Below are 7,692 nucleotides of genomic sequence, written 5' to 3'. Positions count from 1 at the left end.
TCTGTACTAAAATACAAAAAATTAGCCAAGCGTGGTGGTGCGCGCATGTAGTCCCAGCTACTTGGGAGGCTGAGGCAGGAGAATCACTTGAACCCAGGAGGCAGAGGTTGCAGTGAGCTGAGATTGCTCCACTGCACTCCAGCCTGGTGACAGAGCAAGACTCCGTCTCAAAAAAAAAAAAAGAATTATTTATTCTCTCTGTCACTACTTCACCTCTCACCCTGTCTTTCTATTTTAAAAGTCATTAGGCAATACTTTTTAAAAAATTAATTAATTATTATTATTTATTTTTCAGGCGAAGTTTTGCTCTTTTGCCCAGGCTGGAGGGCAATGGTGCGATCTCGGCTCATTGCAACCTCCGCCTCCTGGGTTCAAGCGATTCTCCTGCCTCAGCCTCCCAAGTAACTGAAATTATAGGCCACCACACCTGGCTAATTTTTGTATTTTTAGTAGAGACGGGGTTTCACCATGTTGACCAGGCTGGTCTTGAACTCCTGACCTCAGGTGATCCACCTGCCTCGGCCTAGCAAAGTGCTGGGATTACAGGCGTGAGCCACTGCACCTGACCCCAGCAATACATTTATATAAGTTCACAATTCAGAAGCTAAAAGAGTGCACACAGTGTTTCTGTCTCTCAAGCAATTCATCTTTCAATCTAGAGACAACTAATGTCAGTCAGCAGTTGTGCAGGCATATACAAGCAAATATGTAGTCTTATCCTTATTTTCTTTTCTCTCTCTTTTTTTTTTTTTTGAGACAGAGTCTTGCTCTGTTGCCCAGGCTGGAGTGCAGTGGCCCAATCTCAGCTCATTGCAACCTCCACCTCCCAGGTTCAAGTGATTCTCCTGCCTCAGCCTCCCGAGTAGCTGGGATTACAGGCGCATGCCACCATCCCTGGCTAATTTTTTGTGTTTTAGTAGAGACGGGGTTTCACCGTGTTGCCCAGGCTGGTCTTGAACTCCTGACCTCATAATTCACCCGCCTCGGCCTCCCAAAGTGTTAGGATTATAGGCATGAGCCACCGTGCCTGGCCCTTATTTTCTTGTAACGTTAACATATTCTAAATTATCTTCTGCACCTTGATTTTTTTCTCACTTAATCCATCTTGGAAATTATTTTGGATCGGTGAAGAGTTCTATGTCATATAAAGAAATAGCTTCCTCATTGTTTTTATGACACATGGAAGCGTATTATATAGCACTATTTAACTAGTTACAGTACATTTGAGTAGCTAAAATTATTTATTTTTATTTGTCTGTTTTCTCTACTACAATGTAAACCCAGGAGGAAAGGGATATTGTTTTTTTTTTTTTTTTGAAATGAGGTCTCACTCTGTCACCTAGGCTGGAGTGCAGTGGTACTGTCATGGCTCACTGCAGCTTTGACCTCTTAGGCTCAAGTGACTCTTTTGCTTCAGCCTCCTGAGTAGCTGGGACAAGAAGTGCCACCTTGCCTGGCTAGTTTTTTAATATTTTTTTTGTATACATGGGTTTTTGCCATGTTGCCCGGGCTGGTCTCGAACTCCTGGGCTCAAGCGACTTGCACGCCTCAGTCTCTCAAAGTGCTGGGATTACAAGCATGAGCCACCATGCCCAGCCATCTGTCTTATTTAATACTATATTCTCAATAACCAGAACAGTGTCTGGAATGAAATACACAATAAATATGCGTTCAGTGAATAAAAATGTACACGTCTTAACTGTTTTTGTGGTATCTTTTCGCCTCTTTCCCATCTGTACCACTAGCTCTGATTTGTTATTTTCTTGTGGACAAGGACAGCAGTACCTTATATGCATCAGAATCTCCTTTGGCCTGAAACATAGGCTTTGCACCTGTTTCATGTGTTGACTACATGGTAATAAAGCGGCATCAACAGGATGAAACCCCATTTCTTTTAGTCTCACAGTCCGATTATATCTTCCAAAAATATTTAACGTTATAATCGATATGAATATAAAAAGCTGTTCAGAAATAGAATAACTATGCAGTAGCCCTAAGCCCATGCGCTAGCCTAGTAGCACTTCTCTGAGAATCACGGTATATGCAGTACATGGCCTTGTGGTCCCTGAGTGAGAATCAGACCTCTTCCCACCCTCAATGCTCCTGGGTACATTTCCTTCCAGAAACAGGGCAGTCAGCATCATAGAATCCTCTAACAGAAAGCTCTTCCAAGCAGCACTAGATCTGAGCACAGGAGTGCAGCTGATTATTACTCCTGCTGTTGCACAGGCATTTGATCTAGAGCATCCACTTCTCCATTCATCTGTCCTCCTATCCCCATCCTCACCTAAACTCTCCCCACAGTGACTCAGGAAGTATAATTGGATCTATTGTGTTGAAATTCAGGGAGAGAGAATCTAAAGATTCTGTATAGATTATTTAGGAAGATGAGAGAAAAATCACTTATCTTTAGTGCTCAACCAGGAAAGTACCATGAAGCATCAAAGCTTTGCTAAATTCTACTTATAAATCTGTGTAATTGCAGTACCAGGCATACATGTTACAAGTAGTTACAGAGAAAAGAGATCCAGCTATCTCTGTTGTCTTTCTACATGGATTTGCATAGGAAGTTGAGCCCCCGCCTTTGTAAATGCTGTAGGCATAGTAAGTCCTAGGTGAAATTTTAAAGAGCAAGTGTCCTAAATGTTGAAATGTCGGGGTTAAACTCGAAGTGTAGGATTAGGCAGGGAGCAGGTTAAGGAACAGAAGTCAATGATTAATTATGGTAGAGCTGAGATTAGGATAAGGATTTTGGAATAGTGAGATATATCTAGCTGAAACAAAGCTGTTAAGGAAATTTCTCCATTTTTGATCACCTGAAATTTACCACCTCCGAGGCTCAGAGTGGGGAGGCTGATCAAGTAGTCTTGACCTTGTCTGAAATGGCCAATTTGGATCAAGACAGTTGTGGGGAAGCACAGCCTTCTATAGTGGCTGTTGCAGAGAAAGAGGAGACAGCAACTTCTGTTATATCAGCTTATTTTTTCCTAAAAGCAACAAGTGCTAAGATATTCAATTAATTGAGACTTTTTGGGAGCTAAAAATGAAGGATTCAGGGAATAAATGCAAGGCTAGAAGGATATATAAAAGAAGCAAAAAATATTAGCAGATGATTTCAAAATGATGGATATCATGGATGTGCCAAATATGTCAAGGCTGGGTGAGATGGCTCATGCCTGTGATCCCAGAACTTTGGGAGGCCAAGGTGGGAGGATCACTTGAGGCCAGGAGTTTGAGACCAGCCTTCACAGCACAGTGAGACCCTCACCTCTACAAAAATAAATAAATAAATAAATTAATTAATTAAAAATTAAGAATTAGCTGGGTTTGAGAGCCCATGTCAGTAATCCTAGTTGTTCGAGAGAATGAGGCAGGAGGATCGCTTGAGCCCAGCAGTTCAAGGTTACAGTGAGCTATGATTGTGCCACTGCACTCCAGCCTGGGTGACAGAGTGAGACCCTGTCTTAAAAAAAGGAAAAAGAAGAAGAATGTGCCAAATATGGATGTTATTTTCTAGATACAGACTTTTAGAATTGAATAAATAAGTGCATATCCTCTGCATTAGCCAAATTATTTTACAAGTCTAGGCTCCCACCCTTTGAGGAATTGCATCTCTCATGCATACGTTTCCTAAGAGAGGAGCTTATTTAAATAGTTTGATCTTGCACTCTGGTTCAAGAATGGGTAATGATGAAAAGATATGCACACACCTGTAATCCCAGCACTTTGGGAGGCCAAAGCAGGCAGATTACGAGGTCAAGAGATCGAGATCATCCTGGCTAACATGGTGAAACCCTGTCTCTGTTAAAAATACAAAAACTAGTTGGACGTGGTAGTGTGTGCCTGTAATCCCAGCCACTTGGGAGGCTGAGGCAGGAGAATCACTTGAACCCAAGAGTCAGAGGTTGCAGTGAGCTGAGATCGTGCCACTGCACTCCACCCTGGGGAACAGAGCAAGACTCTGTCAAGAAAGAAAGAAAGAGAGAAAGAGAGAGAGAGAGGAAAGAAGGAAGGAAGGAAGGAAGGAAGGAAGGAAGGAAGGAAGGAAAGAAAGAAGGAAAGAAGGAAAGAAGGAAAGAAGGAAAAAGAAAGAAAGAAAGAAAGACAGAAAGAAAGAAAGAAAGAGAGCAGGGAGGGAGGGAGGGAAGGAAGGAAGGAAGGAAAAGAAAAGATCTACAATGAGAGACTGTGTTTGTCACCATGAAATAAAAAATGAAATAAGGGAAATAAGACAGATTATGTTATTATTCCCATTTAGCAAATGACAAAAATGGAAGCTTCCAGGTATTAAGGAAGTTTTTCCATAGTACAAGGTTAGTAGGGGCAGAACCAGGAATTCTAACCCAGGTTGTTTTCCTCTGAAACCAAAAGGGTTCGATTAATTGGCAATTATAAGACTGAAAAGGTTTGTTGAAAATAGACAATGCCAGACTTTGAATAGCATTCTCAGGAGTTTAGATTTTTAAATGTTGGAGAAAAGGGGACAGCTGCAGAGATTCTGAGGTGGGAAATGAAATGTTTCAAGTTGTTCTATAGGAAGATAACTCTGACAGAGACCAGAGAGTTGTGAAGGTTACCCCTGCCCTTGGCATTCGTGAGCCATCTTACTATATTAATAAATTCCTTATTTAACATAAGCTAGCTGAAATTGCATTCCTGTCAGTTAAAGCTGAAAAAAATCCTGCTTAATAAATCTCAGTTTGCAGAGGAGGAAACTTAAAACCAGAGAGTATAAATGAAACTCAGTTTTTTGGTGTCAAGGTCAGCACTAGACTGTCCATGTCCCCACTCCCCTAAACCGCTGTACCCTGGGCAGTTAGACCTTTCACTTTTTCACTGCACTATTTGTCTTGAAGAAAAAGTGAACAAATCAATTCTTCATGGGCAATTGAAAGTGATGATTTTATGTAAATTAATTCCATACTAATAGATGTGGAAAACCAGTACTCAGATGACAGATGCATTTATTAAATGAATCTAGTATAGAACCATCCCATGCTTCAGATCAGACTTGACAAGGCTCCTCAGCATTCTACTACCTAATGATTTGGAGTTAGAAACCTAGCATGTTGGCCAGGTGCGGTGGCTCATGCCTGTAATACCAAGACTTTGGGAGGCTGAGACGGGCAGATCACGAGGTCAGGAGATCGAGACCATCCTGGCTAACAAGGTGAAACCCCGTCTCTACTGAAAATACAAAAAATTAGCCGGAAGTGGTGGTGGGCGCCTGTAGTCCCAGCTACTCAGGAGGCTGAGGCAGGAGAATGGTGTGAACTCGGGAGGCGGAGCTTGCAGTGAGCCGAGATTGCACCACTGCACTCCAGGCTGGGCGACAGAGCAAGACTCCATCTCAAAAAAAAGAAGCATAACATGTTCACATAAATAGTGAAATACACAGTAACACACGTTCATGAATAAGTCTACTGTACCAAAGTAGAGGAAAGACAGAATCAAACATATATAATACTAATTTCAATGCCTATAACCTAGCTTATGAGAAATGGATGACTTCAAGTTAAAATAATTGTCTTTCTCCATAAAAATCTGTTAAAAAGTGTCTTAACAACTTTTGAACTAACTTTTCTCCCTCAAAAGAACCACTGTACTCCTGTTACTGACTTTGGAGTCATCCCAAATCACTCTAACCCATTTATCCCATTGATCATCTGGATTCCAGATTCTGCATCCTGCCAATCTACAGTATCCTCATATACGTCTTTCTTTTTCACCCTCACCTTAATATGGTGTCTTGTATCCACTCACTTGTATAATTGCAATAGCCTCTTAACTCATCCAGCTGTTGCCACTCTCTCCGACTGCCACCTAATTATGTTGCTCCTCACTGCTTATAGAACTGGCTTCAAGCTGCTAAGCATGTCATTCAAGGCTAACTGAAATCTGACTAATATGTTAGCCTTAATTCCCCAATTACCCATAAGCCTCAGCTAAATCAGCTATTAATGCTCAACAAGTATCCACTGTTATTATTTGTTGTTAATCAGATTGTCCTGCTTGTTTCTATTCCCCATGTATAAATGTGACCTCTTTCAGGCATGAAATCTCCCTGATTCTACTCCCTCACTACACTGAAGTGATGATTCTCTTTCTCACCTCCTCAGGGATTTTGGTACAACTTGAAGGACTCTGCACAGTTTGCTGTGTATTATTGTCATATTTGTCTATGTCTTAACTCTCGTTTTAGAAGTTGAACTTCTTGAGCATAAAAAAAAAGTCTTTATTCTGGGGGTGCATGTGCAGGTTTTTATTCTTTAGTGTACTTCTACCTTGCATTTTGCACATAAATGTATGTATTGAATTTGAAACTAAGTTACTGATGATGGAATGAACTCACTAACACCTTTTATCTAATTTAAACGGAATGTTTAAAGAAGGCAGCATTTCACTGAAATGAAAAAAAAACTTGATACAAATTAAAATATTTTTAAATACACAAGCTAAAATGATCCTTCCTTCCTTCCTTCCTTCCTTCCTTCCTTCCTTCCTTCCTTCCTTCCTTCCTTCCTTCCTTCCTTCCTTATTTTTCTCTTTCTTTCAACTGAGTCTGTCTTTGTCCCCCACGCCGGAGTGCAGTGGCACAATCTCAGCTCGCTGCAATCTCTGCCTCCTGGGTTCAAGTGATTATCCTGCCTCAGCCCTTGAGGAGCTCGGATCACAGGCGCATGCTACATGCCTGGCTAATTTTTGTATTTTTAGTAGAGACGGGGTTTCACCATGTTGGCCAGGCTGGTCTCAAACTCCTGACCTCAAGTGATCCACCCGCTATGGCCTCCCAAAGTGCTAGGATTACAGGCATGAGCCACTGCGCCCTGCCCATACTGTTTTTCTTGACACTATTACTGTTTTTGTAGGAAACATGATCTTTCACGCTGTTCTCTGAAATGATTACTAAGGTCATTGAACTTACTACAAAATTCAGAAAACACTTTCATAGGACTAATTACTGATTTCGTTTCATTTATTATGAAGTCACAGACTTCTACAAATGTTTTAATGGTTTAAAATGTTTAACGTCTCAGTATGAGTTGCATTTTGGATGTTGTCTGTCTATTGATACCCTAATGCCTCACTTTGGGAAACATAGGGCTACTTTTAATATTAGCATAAAACATGAAACTTTTGCAATAGGTATATGAAAATTTGAAAGATCAAACTTATTTAGGCATAGCCAAAAGCTTCTACTTTATGCAATCACAATTTATGACTTTTGATTCATGGAAATTCCAAAATTTACATTTCTCCTGAGAACTAATACACTTTATTTATTTATTTATTTATTTATTTATTTATTTATTTTTTCTTCTTTTTTTAATTATTATTATACTTTAAGTTCTAGGGTACATGTGCATAACGTGCAGGTTTGTTACATATGTATACTTGTGCCATGTTGCTGTGCTGCACCCATCAACTCGTCAGCACCCAACAACTCGTCATTTACATCAGGTATAACTCCCAATGCAATCCCTCTCCCCTCCCCCCACCCCGAGAACTAATACACTTTAAATCCTAACATAAGATGCATGTAGGCTTGCAATAATCTACTCCTGAGAAAGTTCTGGTGGCTTGCAATTTATAGCCATGAGGACCAGCTGCCGTTAGTTATCATGTACTTCTTCCCATTGTTTTTGTTTGTTTGTTTGTCTGTTTTTTGAGATGGAGTCTCACTCCATTGCC

The sequence above is a fragment of the Macaca thibetana genome, chromosome 4 (genome assembly GCF_024542745.1).
Source record: "Macaca thibetana thibetana isolate TM-01 chromosome 4, ASM2454274v1, whole genome shotgun sequence".
In the NCBI taxonomy this organism is placed as follows: Eukaryota; Metazoa; Chordata; class Mammalia; order Primates; family Cercopithecidae; genus Macaca; species Macaca thibetana.
This window is presented reverse-complemented; position numbering follows the sequence as displayed.